Genomic DNA, 13,936 nt, shown 5'->3' on the forward strand with positions numbered 1-13,936 from the left:
AAAAGACATAGAGGAATCTTAAATGCCTATTACTAACTGAAAGAAGCCAGTCTGAAAGGGTTATATACTGTATGAAATCAACAAAGTGACATTCTAGAGAAGGCACAACAACAAAAGGCAGTGAAAAGATTGGTGGTTACAGGGGTTCACGAGGTGGGGGAGTGGGGTAGGAAGGAGTGAGGGATGAATAGGTAGAGTACTGGGAATTTTTAGGGCAGGAAGGTATGATACTATAATGCAGATACATAACACTATGCTCTTACCAAAATCCATAAAACTGTACAACACAAAAAAATGAACCCTAATGTAAACTATAGACTTCAGTTGATAATAATGTATCAATATTTGCTCACCAATTATAACACATGTTCCATATTAATGTGAGTTGTTAATAAAATAAACTCTGTGTGTGGTTGGGGAGGTATATGAGAAATATCTAAGGAAATTTAAGCTCTAATAGCCATCCCCTTCCTTCCCAGTCTACCTAAGAGGTCATGAACTCTATGTATGGGCATGGATATTAAGAGACACTATTGTTTTACACTAGTAAAACAAAACATAGAAAAACCTGAGCAGTCAGAATTTGTGATCAGTTTCATTTTCCTGTCACAAATACCCATAAATCTATATACATAAAGTAAATGACTAGTCAGGATAAAAATGAAAATCAAGCGTTGATTTCTTCTGTCTTGTTATTTGTTGGGGGAAGTGGCCTAATAAAATTGTCTAGTTTTCTCATTACAGAGAAGGAAATGATTTACCCCAAAACACTTAAAAGTGACATAAATGATGGTGGGGGGGGGACCCACCACATATAGGAAAAGAGTGATTGCATGCCTTTTGCATCGTGATTGTTAAATATTTATTAAACTTCTCTGCAACTATATGCCAGGGAAAGGGGAAAAAAACACATTTTCCATGAAAAGGAAAAAATATTAGAGATGGTCAGAAAAGTTACTATAATAGAGGTCAAGGAGTGTGACATGCTGGAATAAAGGCTGATACCACCAGCCAGGCAGCACTGTTTTGAAAACTGGATGAGAAGATGTTTGTAAGTGTACTTGGCAAATACCAGGTAGTAAAAACATAAAATTGAGGAAAACACTGGGTAAAGGAGAGAAAACTATCTTTCAATGCTGCAAAGTAGGGCTAAGTAGAAAAGAGGCAATACAGTCAGGATCCCCTTTCCTGGTTCCTTGATGCTCCATGTTCTGCCACTTGCAAAACTGCTCAGGGGTAGATTTTAATTCATTATTTTTCTTGACAACTTCAGTTATTACTTTTGCTAATGCTTTTAAGTCCCTCCAAGAGGCAAATAGGTTAGTGAAGATTATGAACTAAAGGAAAATGCCTTCAAGGATGGGATGAGGATAGAATGAATTCTTACACCAAAAAAAAAAAAGCAAGATTTGATTCTACATATTTTACAAATTAATTTCTCCTCTGCTGAGTACAGTGGTTCATAAATCAACTGACTCCTAAGAATGAACGAAGAACACAGGGAAATACATCAGTGATTTAAATGAACCTATTTTTAAGTTAAGGACAAGAATGGCTTATGTTTTAGAAAACACTGTTTTGAACCAAATCAAAGCTTCAAAATGCTTTCCTGTTCCTGCTTTGTTTATCATGGAGGAAAAATTGCTTAGTACTCTTTCTGATTCTAGGTTCGCTCTGACCCTTTCCACTTTAGTCTTCAGTGAAGACCCCATTTAGTTCCTGAAAAAAACCAAACCCTCATTTTTAGTCACTTCAAATTATTTAATGGGAGCTGCTTTGAACTATCCAAGCACAAGCCAGTCCTTAAAAATTGCTCACATGCTAGAGTTTGACAGTGTCATAAGTGCCTATAAATATTGAATAATGCAAATTGGTAACCTGTTGACAATGCATTTGCATAAATCAAGAGAATACTTCTGTAATAAATTCACATCTGACCTTTTTAACCTTTCCTACTATTGATCACTCTGCAGCTGCTAAGGTCCTAGACTAGGCTTATGTCAGTTAAAAAAAAAAAAAAACAGGAAGGAAAGAATGGCTTTATAGGAGAATGCCTGAGAAAAAGCTATAGAATGTGGTGGTAAGTTAGTTCTGGGGAGGAAAAAAAAATCCAACACTGACAAGGCTTAGCAATTCTACAAAATTCACTTTTCCAAGTCCATGCTATCTCCACATTATTATTGTCCTTTTATCTAACAATCACAACTCATCTGATGTACAAGGCATCATAAGGCTCCCTGCATTTTTCACAGTATTAAGGCAAGAAAGCAATCCATATAGTTCTCATCAACTTAAAACCAAAGGACAGTCAAATGCTGAGAGTCAGACTAGTAAAGACATAAGTAAAATGGCTTGGGTCGTAAATCAAAGGCTAATAGAGCCTGAACACATGAGTCTGACCCGTTAATAGTATTGTCTCCTAGCTTGGTAACCCAAGTGAGAAAACAAAGTGTAGGGGTTATCACCGGTGCAAAGACACTGGACGCTACATCTGATATGAGCTGTAACTATCCCATTGTCCAGAAAACTTCTTACATGAAATCAGGTAAAACTGTTAGCACTAGGACTACACTTCTGTCTTCAGGAAAAAGAAAATATGAAACTTGCACTTTGGGTACATTTACGAATGATACCATGATCAAATAGACTTGAATATTTTGGGTTAATGCTTAAAATTCCTACCAGGGTTTTGCCTCTTTCACAGCAGAGGTCATGCATAGCAGTGCTGTCTCCCACCTACTCGGGAGGTGCTGAGCAAGAGATTCTTAACTGAATGATTAACTCAGCAGAACTCCCAGGATGGAAACTACAGACTAAAAGTCCTCTCTATCAGCACACGAGAGGCACGTTTGCCAAGTATCAAAGAGAATAGGCTTGTTGAGTGTTGCTGTAGAGGAGAGGCAGATGGAATGATAAAAGCTACCAGCAAACATGAAAAAGCATCAAACAAAATAACGGTCTTGTGAGATGGTGGCACTCCTGCCACCAAAGAAGTGGTTCTCACTCCACACTCTTAAAATTTTGTTTCCTAGGCCCAGTACACAACTGGCTTATTTATGAAGTCGGAGGTGAAGCCTGCCAATATGCAATTCCAACAAACAACTGAGTTGATTCTGATGTAGGTGTAAAACAACATGCGATCCTGGCTAAACAACCAGGCCTTAATAAACCTGTGGACCGATCACCCACATCAGGTAGAAGTGACACTTGATGAACTATGAGATCCCTTTGAAATTTAAGCGTCTTTATTTCTCTAAGATCGTGAAGGCAGGTAAAGCAAACTAGCAACAACAATACAATAAACCTAAGAACATATATGACCTACTACGTTATTACAGTGTCATGTCTAAGAGACCAAGCCATGGGTTTAATATGGCCTGGGTTCAAATCCTATACCACTTACTAGCTCTGTGATCTTAAGCAAATTACTTATCTTCTCTAAGCTCCTTTTTTTCTTTTTTAATGGCATAATACTCAGCTCACAGAGAAATTATGAGTAACTAACTTTGTGTTACACACTCACCCAAAATTATAAAGAATAAAAAGTAATGAAAAGGAAAAAATGAAAAAAAATTGACATGGTTTTTAGTTCAAAAAATTATAAAAGTGAAAAAAAATCCTAACTACATATATGTGTGTGTGTGTATAGCCATATGTGTGTATACATATGTGTGTGTATACATATGCCATGTGTGTGTATACATATGCATGTGTGTGTGTGTATAGCCAAGTCAGTGCATATGAAAATATTCAACATCAATAGCCATCAAATAAATGCAAATCAAAATCACAATGAGATACCACTTTACACCCACTACTAGGATGGCTATAATCAAAAAGACATTTAACACATTAACAAAGATGTGAAGAAAGAGAAACCTCCCTACACTGTTGGCGAGATTATAGAATGGTGCAGCCACTTTAGAAAAACAGTTTGGCAGTTCTTCAAATGTTTAAACATAGAGTTACTATGTGATCCAGCAATTCCACTCCTAACTATATACCCCAGAGAACTGAAAACAGGTAGTCAAACAAAAATTTGTAGTGGAAGGTTCATAGCAGCATTATTCATAATAGGCAAAAGGGGGTAACAATCCAAATGTCCATTCACTGATGAGATGATAAATAAAATGTGGTATATTCCTATAATGGAATAATATTATTCAGCCATAAAAAGGAATAAAGTACTGACATATGCTACAACATCATGAAACTTGAAAATACTGTGCTAAGTGAAAGAAGTCAATAACAAAGAACCACATGTTGTATAATTCTATTTGTATGTAATGTTCAGAATGCAGAAATCTATGGAGACGGATGGCAGATTCGTGGCTGTTAGGGGCTGAGAGTGGAGAGATGGTTTGGAGGTGATGGCTAAGGGATATGGAGTTCCTTTTTGGGGTTATGAAAGTATTATAAAATTGATTGGACTGGTCAGTGTACAACTTTGTGACTAATACTATGCCACTGAATTCTACACTATTTATACTATAGATGGAAAACATCCTTCTGTAGTAGAAATCTCTGATGCTCTTCATACCCTGTACCCTTTGGATGGTGAACTGCCATCCAAACCCTACCCTCCCTCCTCATTTTATGTCATTCTAATAGGGCTATCAGGGAAGTCTTCAAACCCCACTTCTGCCATGGAAACTACTCACAAATTACTGCCACTTAACTCTGAGCTGTTTCTATTTCTATGCTTCCTGAGGCCTACTCATTCAACTCAATTTTCTTTTTTTTTTATTTTATTTTTTTTAATGTTTATTTTTGAGAGAAAGAAAGAGAAAGTGTGAGTGGAGGAGGGACAAAAAGAGAGGGAGACACAGTATCCAAGCAGGCTCCAGGCTCCCAGCTGTCAGCAGAGAGCACGATGCAGGGCTCAAACTCAAGACCTGCAAGATCATGACCTGAGCTGAAGTCACATGCTCAATCAACTGAGCCACCCAGGCGCCCCAGAAAGGAGCTTTAAAGATAGAAAGACCTAATTTTAATCTTAGATTTGCCATTTACTATCATAGTGCTCTTGGGTGATTATAATAACAATACCTGCCTTCAAGGATCGTTTTTTTTTGGGAAAATAATTGAGATAATAAGATTTACTATCAACCCAGAGTCTGCTTTGGATTCTGTGCCTCCCTTTCTCTCTTCCCCTCCCCCACTCACACACTGTCTCTCTCTCTCTCAAAAATATGTAAACCTTCAAAAAAAAATTTTTTTAGGGGTGTGGCTGGCTCAGTTGGTTAAGCGTCTGACTTTACCTCAGGTCATGATCTCATGGTTCATGGTTCGAGTGCCACGTCGGGCTCTATGCTGACAGCTCAGAGCCTGGAGCCCACTTCAGATTCTGTGTCTCCCTCTCTCTCTGCCCGTCCCCTGCTCGCACTCTGTCTCTCTCTCTCAAAAATACATAAACATTAAAAACATTTTTTAAATAAATAAAAAAAAGTCTTTAGAGCTCCTTTCTTAACAATTACTTCTGGAATGTAAAAAGATTTTAATGAGAGGCTGAAGAACTGAAGCAAAAGCATTTTTATAATATTCATTTGCATTAAAACACCTATATTTACAAAGCAACAAATCAATTTTCAGAATCAGCACAGTTATATAAACCTGAGGTCTTTACTTCTTGGCACTGGAGAACTTAACACTATCAATTTCATTAGCACTCTGATAAAGGTGAAATCAAATTAATTCAAGCCACCTACTTGATAAACTTGTGATCTTTATAAACACAAAAAACAGATTAGTATAGACTTCTAATGGTGTAATTATTCTGCAACAGAAATAGGTACACAATTCCATAATAATGCAAAATAATATAAAATACACTGTAATTACTACTGAATTGTTACACAGTAGATCTTTCCATATTTATGCATATTTAATTAAAATGATATTTATCAAAAGGCTAATGAGACCATTTTGAATCCCATTTACTGAAAGGCTAATGAGACAGTAGAATATGAGCTGTTTATTAACTGAAGAACAAAATATGTGGCATCTAAACACAGTAAGAGAAGACCAGAATTAAAAAATAAAATATCACTGAAAGCTTCTCATAAACCTTACAGTAGAAAAAGTCATGTTGGAGATAAGAAAGACCATGTACAACGTCAGCTTCCCACTTAAACTGATAGGTAAATGAAAATGTATACTCTAGTCAAAGGACTTATCTAATGAGAGTATACAAATTATTATTCCATTTTCCAGGATTGCAGTTGTTATAGGCATTTAAATACAAGTCATTTTACAGTTAAACGATAGGCCATGATGCTTCCAAGGCAAAATAAAATTTTGTAACACTGCATCTAAAACAATCTCACATTAGATCGCTACACCTCAGAAAAGCACTGCTGATATTTCACTGAGCCAAAAAAGAAAGTTCCCTTGTCACGTGAATAGAGTGGAAAGTAACCATGCTGAAAGGCAAGTGGAAATGCCAAGTCATTTTCTCAAAGAATAATAATTAACAATAACTATGTATCTGAAGGCTTTCAGCTTCAAAAACAGAAAATTCCAGAGATATTGAAATGACACATATTATCAAAACCTAAATAACAAAACTGTTTAGTATGTAAATACAAACTATTTGTTCATCAAATAAACAGGAACTCATTTTAAGAGAAAGTAAAAAAAAAGTAGGTCAGTTCAAGTTTGGATTTTTTGGATGAAATAGCAACTTTCTAAGCCAAGACCTTCGTTAAATATTTCCCAATATTCATAAAAAGATTCATACAGAAAGTTTAGGTGAAAAATACTATATATACATATGCTGCATTTGGCAACTCTACAGGTAATTTAGTATTAGGAATTATCTGAACAAAAATATTAAGTAAATTACTAGAAGAGGGAAAAAATAGCTCCATCGAAAACCAAAGTATAATACTCAACATAAATTAACAGGAAAGAATTACATCATTACAAATTTAATTGTTAGGAAAAAGTGATGCTTTATTATTTCACCTAAATAATTTGAAGGCACTTCAGAGTAAAACATCTTCTTGTTAACACTTATTCGATAGTATATTTATTAGTTGTCATATTAAGGCCCTGCCAATAGGTTTTAAATATTTATTAAGAAACACCTCCAAACATTCAAAATGAGATTATACTTAATATCTTCAAAGAATCTGAAATAGCATATTATATATTTATTGACTCCTAGAACATGCTCCAGCCAGATTATGATCTTTGGTCAAAGTAAGAGCAGTCCTGTCATGTGGGCCTCCCCACATAGACTGGAAATGGCACTCAGCACTCAGAATGTAATAAAAGCAAAACCGTTCACCTAAGGAGAAGCGAAAGGACTAGTTCTGTTTAGATTTTTATTTTTCTTTAAAATTTTAGTCTCTTGAAATCCAACTTCTTGAGTTAATACACAGCTATTAAAAAGCAGCAGACTTGTAATCAATACCTTCACTAACAGCTATTCCCCAGGCTCTCTTAAATATAAGCACCAGAGTTTTGCAAGATGGAAAATACCCAATTAGGTTTTCCCGAACCAATTTAGCTTGTCCGGCTATTGAGTATTTTGACAAAAAATATATTCACACTCTTGAGTTTGTGAGAGAAAAATTAGCCCTTTAATTAGCAGTAAAGCTAGTCTAGAAATGAGCCATCTGGCTTATCTCTGATATACTCTGAGATTGTATCATGTCATCAGAAAATTTTTTAACTACCAGGCACAATTTGCTAACCTCAGAGTACAAACTTAACTTCGGCTCCCTTCATAGAAACTAACAGACCTGTTTCTCTCAAGTATTTGAGTGGATTCTAAGTGAAAACCATCAAGTTGTTCTCACTGCTATCCATTTTCCATGTTGCCAGAAGAAGAGAATATTCAGCTCCTTATCTGATATCCTTATTCAGATATAAGTAGAACTGGGAATAGGAAAACCTTGTTATCACCCAGGAGCTTGTATTTCAGTCAGCGAGGGCTGAGACAACACTGCACAAACTGTTGTAGCTAATTAACACTGATGGTTAAAGTGATGCCTTTGAACCCATGTGAACAGCTCTTCCGGACTTGAGTTAGTCAGTAAATATGTACTGAGCACACACATTGCACCAGGCATTGGACTTGTCACAAAAAAAGAAACAATATAAGGATTTTTAAAAAAGAGAAGGATATATAGAGTCTGGGTAGGAGATATATGCGCGCACACACACACACACACACACACACATACACAAAATAATAAAATCTGGTAAATGCTGTAGTAGACTCATGTGTAAGATTGCTGCCAGTATAGACCTGTGTTTTTCAAAATAGGTATTCTGACTTATTTTGTGAGCCTTAGAATCAATATAATCAGTTACAATCAGTTTTTTTTAACATAATGGATTAAACACTATAATGTACCTCATGAAATAAAACACTGTTTTGAACTTCTGTTCCAGCTTTTCATAGATATAAATTTAGGTATAGACACAGAGATTTAAGTATAGCTGTAGACAAAAATATAGGAAGACACACACATATACACATATCTTGGCCATAGTGTAAAATATCCTTCTTACTTGGTATGGGCAAAAAACCTTGAAAGCCACAAGTATATGAAATTTGCCTGATAACTCAAGGCAGGATTCATAAAGGAAACAGCATTCGGGTTGATGCCATATGAAAAAGTTTGTACAGTAGAAAGATAGAAGGCTTCCAGAAAAAGAGAACAGGGTATATATAGGTTGAGTACATTGAAATGTGATTAGGGCTACATGTTGAAATAACATTTTGGATATACTGGATCAAATAAAATGTATTATTAAAATCAATTTTCACCTCTTTTAGCTTTTTAAAATGTGGCTAATAGAATATGTAAAATTACATATATGGCTTGCATAACAAAGTTCAATTGAATAGTAATGGTGCAGATGATGAACTAGAGAAGGAAATTACACTAGCAGTGATGAGGCTACAGTTAGGCTACTGAAATAGCCAAGACGAGAGAAGATGACAGTCTGGTCCAGAACAGTAAGAATGGAGAGGAATAGGAGAGAAAAGTTCAAGAGAAGAAAACAAGTAGAGAAACAAAACTTGGTGGTTGGCTGGATATAAGGGATGAGGAAGAAGAAGCCATGTATCCATTCATTCATCTAAACATCACATTGCATGCCTAGGATATGGTAGGTACATGTACCGTGCTGGTTGTGCTATAGTGAGCCAAACGGAAGTCTGAAATGCTTATCAACATTCTGAGCTGGGAATGGAGTCAAGGTTGTTATCACAAACTGAAATAGCACATAAAAGAAGAGGAAGAGTTCTGTTATCATCACATGTATCTATCATCTCATTCTTGGACATTCCTTTATTTATCTTCTTCTATGGTCTAGGATATTTAATAGAATATCTGAGAAGCAATGGGTGTCAGGAAAAAGGTCCAAGCTGAAGCTAGAAAGTTTGGAGTTATTATATATAATTGGCAGACGATCCCTAGGAGGGGTTCCGAGCATTCACGGGGAGGCTGTAGAAATGATAAGGGCCATGAGTCCAAGCAAGAACACTAAGGATACTAAGAAGGAGAGAAAGGATAGAGAGCAAGTCCCCTAACAGAGAGAAGCAAATATGAAGGAGAAAAATCCATGAACTGTAGAGTCCCAGAAACCAAAAGAGAACATTCATTAGAATCAAGTAAGAAGAGTAGTTTCAAAGAGGCACTGGAAGAACATTTAACATTTACAAGTCAAAGATGGATGAACTTCATGAAGGTGATCCCAGCAGAGTGGTGTAGAACACAGGGGAGGCAAGGAAGTAGAGAGGTCAGGTAAAGACATCTGTTTCTAGAACCCTACTTCTGAGCAAAAGAATGATAAAGTAGTGAGCACAGAATCAAGGGAGGGGTCTGGGTGCTTTCATCTTCTTGTTTTGACTCGAGGGATACTTGAACATGTTCAAAAGCTCGGAAAAGCAATCAGGACAGAGGGGTAGTTTAAAAGGGAAGCAATGAAATAATTAATGGAACAAAAGCCTAAGGAGCTCGGGAAGGAGAAGACCTAGGACACAGGTGCACAGGCAACTTTGACTAGGAGAAAACATCTCTTCCCCAAAGATGGAAGTGAAGGTGGCTAAAGAGATGGCAATCAATTCAGATGCAGGTAAAAACTCTTTCAGTATTAAGGGGCGCCTGGGTGACTCCGTCGGTTAGACGTCCAACTTCGGCTCAGGTCATGATTTCGTGGTTCATGGGTTCAAGCCCCACGTCGGGTTCTGTGCTGGCAGCTCAGAGTCTGGAGCCTGCTTCAGATTCTGGGTCTCCCTCTCTCTCTCTGCCCCTCCCCCACTTGTACTCTGTCTCTCTCTCAAAAATAAACAAAACATTTTAAAAAAAGAAACTCAGTATTACAATACTACTCAGGTTATAAAGTAATCACTGGGCTCCTTTGGTTAATGGTAACCACAAATGTGGGTCCAAGGTGGTTCCATGGATCTGATTCATACCTATGTAGCGTAAATGCACTAAAGCCAAAGGTACAGACTTTACACTAAGAGCAAGTCAACTTCCATCTACTGCATGGCCCATGATTTACTTTGCTCTAAAAACAAAACAAAACAAAAACCCTGTAAGAAGTGATTATCATTAGTCTTAAAGAGGAAAGAAGGGAGAAAATGGAGGCTAATGTGTATCATATGCAGGAAACCCTCAGGTCCCTCTAGGATTTCCACCTGCGTACATCTGGAGTGGAAGGTGTGGGACAGAGCTTTCCTCCTCTCCACATAGACCCTCAAAAGCTCCTTCCCAAGGGAAGAGTCCCAGCTATCACACTGAGCCACAGTTTAAGCCATCTGGTAGAATGACTGTGCTTAAAGATGAGAACCCAGAATTCCCTCTACCTCTACTCTTAATATTTCTGGTTTTGGACTAGTGAGCATGAATGCCTAGGCAGGGTCTATACTCCTAGCAGCACAGTCATAATCATTTTGTGTGATTAAAAAAACAATCAGACCTGGAGCTCCTCACCCCATCTCTGCCTGAGTTTCTCCACTTACAATTGAAGAGGTAAGGGGGTTGTACCTCATTGGAGCAAGAAACACAGGTAGCCTCCAAACCCAAGCCTCACTGTCCAACAACCTTCCCTGGAAAAGCCAGAGATTAAAGGTTACCAAATATTCTTTCAGCTATGAAGCAGCACTTTATTTCCCTGATGGCTTCTATGCTTTTTTATAAATCCATTCTTCAGTCCAGAACTGCAGAAAGCAGAAAGGGTAAAAGTAGGTAATTAAAACATCAAAATCTTAACTTAAAACTCCCTTACTCAAAAGCCCTTAGTAACAGACAAACGAAAATTTACACAAAGTTTTTCTGCCTCATTATTTTTCATTTTTCTTTTCCTTAGTCTGACTCTCCTGAAATCCTCTCTCCTTCTTTCAATATGTTCAAGTCCATGAATATCTATTTCATACGTCACCTTCTTGATCTAGGAAGCCGTCTCTGAACGATTCAGTTAAAGTATCACTGCCTCATCTATGCTCTCATAGGCCTTGCTTATGTATCTATTAAATCCTTACTCAATTGTATCTTCCCTAGTAAATCAGATGAAGGTTGAAACATTCACCTGTGCATCCTCGACCAGAGCACTTTGTCCAGGCTGGTCCCTGCTCTAAGCCACAATTCATCTCTTCGTCCCCTGAAATCTTACAGCACTTCGTGGGGCAGCAACTGGGCCCAGCAGTCCTCTACCAGCAGGACTTTTTCGGAAGAAAGAAGAAAGCAAATAAAGAAAAGAAAAGTAGAAGAAAAAGAGACTTAGAAGGATTTTGTATCATGGATAACCAATCTGAAGTAATCTTACTGCCCAGACTGGAAGAACTCAAGGAGCAATCTTTTGACTCCTCAGCCAATCACTGTTCTGTTTGGCCTGGAGCTATGGGAAATTTTAAATCACAAGGCTAGAAGGAAGATCCACAGGCAGTGAAAATGAGTCATGAAGCAGTCAGTGGGACTGAGGCCCCAAAGACAGCCAGCAGTTGGGGTTGTACCCCAGATTTTCAGAAAGTGTATTTTATACACATATTTTTTAACTGGTTAAAGAATGTTAGGAAGCATACAGATTATATTTAATAAATATGAATTTTCTAACTTGATGAATAATGGCAAAAATGAATTTCTAACTTAATTATTAATAATGGCAAAGCACCTTATAAAGTACATGACAGCACACAAAGTACTTCTAAACCCCTCCATTTTACACTTGAGGAAATGAAGTCTCAGATAATTTGGAGGAGTTCTGTTAAGGCTTCATTCAACAACAAATATTAAGTAAGTACCTTCTATATGCAATGCGCTGGGATTGAAGCAGTCCTGCTTTCATGGAGCTTTTTCTTATAGGAAAGACAGATAATAAAATAAATAAAATATATAGTATGTCAAATGGTGCTACTGGGAAAATAAAGCAAGGTGTGTAGGAAATAGGGGTTTTAAATAAGACGGCCAAAGAAGGACTTAATGGCAAAATGACATTTGAGCAGACACCCTAATGGAGAGGAAGAGAACCAAGTGGTCGGTGTTCTAATCTGAACTGTAACCCAAATCTTGGATTGCTACTGCTTATGTTATTTCAAATACCACAATTTGCCTTGAAAGAAGACATTGGGGCCCGCAGGAGCTGCAGCACCAATATGAATGGAGAGGAGAGCCCAGCCAGCAATCCATGCTGGTGCAAAACGTCAGACTCTGGATGTCCCTGCACCATTGGTCTATAGTCGACAGCAAAGATAAGGAACCTGAAGTCGTCTTCATTGGGGACTCCCTGGTCCAGCTAATGCACCAGTGCAAGATCTGGCAGAAGCTCTTTTCTCCCCTTCACACACTTAACTTTGGCATTGGCAGTGGCAGCATACAACATGTGCTTCAGTGGCTGGAGAATGTGGAGCTGGAACGAATCAGCCCAAGATTGTGGTGGTCTGGGTGGGTACCAACAACCAAGGCCCATAGCAGAGCAAGTGACTGATGACTGGTGAACCAAGGGCAGCCCAGGCCCAAGTCATGATGCTGGGCCTGCTTCCCAGGAGCCAGCACCCTAATATACTTCATGAGAAAAACCAGTGGGTGAATGAGCTGGTCCAGACGGCACTGGCTGGCCACCCACAGGCCCAATTTCTGGATGCCGACCCTACTTTTCTGCACTCAGACAGTACCATAAGTCACCATGAAATGTACAAAAATGGGAATCTGAGCCGCCTGGGCTATACCCCTGTCTGTTGGGCCCTGCACTCCCTGCTTCCGCATTTGCTGGCCCAAGGGCAGAACCAGGGTGTCTCCCTGCCAGAGACCACAACCTAAGCATCCTCCTTCCCTAACATTAAATTCTCATTCCTCAAAAAAAGAAGAAGAAAGAGGAGGAGCAGGAGGAGAAGGAAGAGAAGGAAGAGAGGGAGGAGGAGGAGAAGGAGGAGGAGGAGGAGAGGGAGAAGGAAGAGGGAGAGGAAGAGGAGAAGGAAGAGGAAGAGGAAGAGGAAGAGGAAGAGGAGAAGGAAGAGGAAGAGGAGAAGGAGGAGGAGGGAGAGGAGGAGGAGGGGGAGGGAGAAGAAGAAGAAGAAGAAGAAGAAGAAGAACAACAACAACAACAACAACAACAACAACAAGAAGTAGTCGTAGTAGTAGTAGTAGCAGCAGTAGTTGGGACACAGGCTGCCGAGCCACAGGAATGGCCAGGTCCTCCAAGAAACCTTGATTTGAAGAGGGCCTGCCTTCACATTGGGTCTTTAACATCTGTAGACACGGGAGGCCAGCAGAAAGGACACTGTGTCTCATGGGATAAAGCATGTGAAAGTGCCTTTCAACCGCTGTACAGCTTCATGGTCAGTATGATAGTGCAATGTGTTAGTGCTAATCACATGTGGTTTTGGGGGCCTTATTAAGATTGCTCTCCTGATTTGCTACTGGTACCTGGTAGAGACTGAACACCTGCCCATGGGATATCAAGTGACTATGTGAAT

The 13,936-nt window shown here is 38.5% G+C and overlaps 1 protein-coding gene and 1 pseudogene across 7 annotated transcripts in view; one reads left to right on the plus strand and one right to left on the minus strand.

Annotated features, from left to right (window-relative positions):
• IMMP2L (inner mitochondrial membrane peptidase subunit 2) overlaps positions 1-13,936 on the minus strand; it is an 891,621-nt gene that overhangs the window by 711,808 nt on the left and 165,877 nt on the right. The gene's annotated exons all lie outside the window — the stretch shown is intronic.
• Positions 12,617-13,280, plus strand: LOC125160311 (platelet-activating factor acetylhydrolase IB subunit alpha1-like; annotated as a pseudogene).

This window comes from Prionailurus viverrinus, chromosome A2 (genome assembly GCF_022837055.1).
Source record: "Prionailurus viverrinus isolate Anna chromosome A2, UM_Priviv_1.0, whole genome shotgun sequence".
Lineage (NCBI taxonomy): Eukaryota > Metazoa > Chordata > Mammalia > Carnivora > Felidae > Prionailurus > Prionailurus viverrinus.